Raw genomic sequence first — 3,052 nt, 5'->3', positions numbered from 1 at the left:
CTTGTACTGCTCTCAATGTTACCTAAGGACGACTAAAGAGTGAAAGGATTACTGAGTGAGTGACACATTGCCTGAGGAAACACCGGCCAGAGGAGTGAGGGCTGGCCGTGAGGGGAAAGAGAGCGTGGTGCTAAGCGGTGTCTGGTCTGCCTCAGTGTAAAAAGTGGTGTACCCGAGGGAGCAGTGCTTGACCCTGCTGTGTTCCTGATAGAGATCACCGCCTCACCTGCCACATGTCAACACTTGCCAATACCACAACACTTGCCAAACAAATCTTACCTAACCTAACCTAACCTAACCTAACCTAACCTTAGTCTTTAACCTAACTAAACCTTAACCTTTTATCTATCCTGACCTTAACATATTCTGTCCTATCCTTAACCCCTTCAGTATTTTTGTCTTGAGTTATGGGTACTATTAGACGATTTTATATACATTAGGAAGGGTCTATGGAGATCAGAAGATGAATAGCCAGAGTCTTTACTATTTCAATCCCCACACAAATTTCTAAAGCTGTATAAAATCACCAAATAGTAAGCAGAATGAATATGAAAAAGCGTCATGGTACTGATGGGATTAACCTATCCTATCCTACCCTATCCTACCCTATCCTTAACTTATCCTAACCGTAATCAATCTTAACCTTAACCTATCTTTGCCTAACAACGTATCGTAAACCTATCCTAAACTAACCAAACCAAAACTAACAATCTAACATAACCAAACTGATAGTACGATGACTCCTAATACAGTAATCGCAACACTCGGCAAGCTAACCCTGCAGTGAGGTCTTGGTTAATTAAGTCCCTAGATCAGTGAATGACAAATGGTGTTTCACGGCGACAGATGAAGAGTGTTGCGCAGTTTTGGTTGCCCACCACCGTAATGCAAGAGTTAACCAGTATTCTCAATCTTTCATCCTTTTCACTGGTAAACTCTGGAATTCCCTGCCCGAGTCTGTATTTCCCTGCCTGTGACATGAACTCTCGCAAGACATTCTTTTTTTCTTATTGTTTTGGTAACGCTTTTATCTCTACTATAGCGACTCCCACCTTCCATTTTTCTACTTATCTTATATCCCTTGGCCAGAGTCTAACTTACAGGAAGAGAAAATTAATACGCAAAATACAAATAGAAAAAAAGATAAAGAGAAAACAAAGAAACGTAAAGACTATCCCGAAGCTAAGAAACACATAAATTTTAGAGAAAACAAGAAACGAAATCCACTCAAGTCTTTCAAAACGTGAGGATGCGAGGCGATGTAACAGATCAGCTCGAAGCATTTAAAAGTAACGCGGTCACTTCCCTGCTCAAGATCACAAATTTACAACTAAGCAATCGAAGGGAGCTAAGTGGAAGGTTCAAATCAAAACAGGACGCGAGGTGATGTAATAAAAAAAAGAGTCTGAAGCATTTTAAGAGGCCGATCACATTCCTGCTTGAGGCCACAAAGTTACATTCCATTTATCACAGGCGTATAAACAGATTATTTCAACCAAATGTACTTACTCTTCTTATCTTACACTCAATCGTTCAAAAGGAAGAAGATTAACTCATTCAGTACCATGATGCGTCCCTATATTCATTCTGTTTCCGATTTGGCGATTTAACACAATTTCAAAGACTCATGTGGGAGATTAAGGTAGTGAAGACTGTGGACATTAATCTTCTGACCTCCATAGACCCTTCCTAATGTAAATGAAATGGCCTAATCACACCCAAATCTCAAGGTAAAAATGTGTCCTAGTATCGAAGTTAATGTGCAAAGGAATGTTATGAAGTGATGTAACAGGAAAGACTCAACCATTTAATAATCTAACTGCCACTTGGTACACCTTTCCCTAATTACCAATAACTAAGAAATCTTTACTTGTTCTACCGCCACATCCAATCTTTGAACTGAAGGAAAACAATGCAAAATGTACACTTTTCATCACTAATTTTCTTTCATATGCTTATAGACTTCACACAATTTTACTGGTGCTGCAAACTGAAGGAAAACAATGCAAAATGTACACTTTTCATCACTGACTTTCTTCCAAATGCTTACAAAGACTACACGCATTTTTATTGGTGCTGAAATTACTTCGTGCCGCAGTCAGTGAAAGGGTTAAAGAGCCAAGCCATACTCCAGCTAAAGATCACACATTTAAATTTCATCGATCAAAGAAGGATAAGTGGAGGATTCAATATGTCTTTCATGTGTGAAGTGATGTAACAGATAAGAGTCAACATTTAAAGGACTCGATCACATTCCTCTTTCATTAAGACCAGAAATATACACTCGATCAAGGAAGAATAAAAAAGGGGATTCTCGTCAAACGCACTAACACTTGTTATTTTAATGACTGATGAAAGGAAGACAAGTTGAAGATTTAGGCCAAAACAGATATTACGAGATGATGAAAGAAAAAACCTCAAAACATTTAACTAAAAGGACCAAACCACATTTCGGCTTATGATTAATTCTTTACGACCATATCGACGAAGGAGAGATGAGTGAACAACAACAACAAACAATCAGCCTATCAAAACGTACAATGTTGAGTGATATAGCAGAACAGTTACAGAGATTTAAAGGACCCAATCACATTCTTGCTTCACTCAGATCACTACTTTGGACTCCATCGATCAAGGAAACACTGAGTGTTTTAGTCCATTACAACCTATCGACGAAGGAAAGATGAGTGAAAAAAGATATTCGGCCTGTCAAAACATACAATGCAACGTGATATAGCAGAACAGTTCCAAAGATTTAAAGGACCCAATCACATTCTTGCTTCACTCAGATCACTACTTAACACTCCATCGATCGAAGAAGCACCAAGAGTTCTATTCTAGTCCGGCGCATTAACTCTTTTTACATCACACTCGAAAGGAGGACAAACAAAAAAAGAACGCATTCAGTCCTTCAAAATGGTGAATACGAATTGAAGTAAAGAACACACTAAACATTTAATTCTAGCCCAGCGCATTAACACTTCGTAACTACTTCACACTCGGAAAAAAAAAAAAAAAAAATCAGTTAGTCCTTCAAAACAGTGAATGTGAG

This window comes from Portunus trituberculatus, chromosome 17 (assembly GCF_017591435.1).
Source record: "Portunus trituberculatus isolate SZX2019 chromosome 17, ASM1759143v1, whole genome shotgun sequence".
Classification (NCBI taxonomy): domain Eukaryota; kingdom Metazoa; phylum Arthropoda; class Malacostraca; order Decapoda; family Portunidae; genus Portunus; species Portunus trituberculatus.
The sequence above is the reverse complement of the archived record's forward strand: the minus strand, read 5'-3'. Positions refer to the sequence as shown.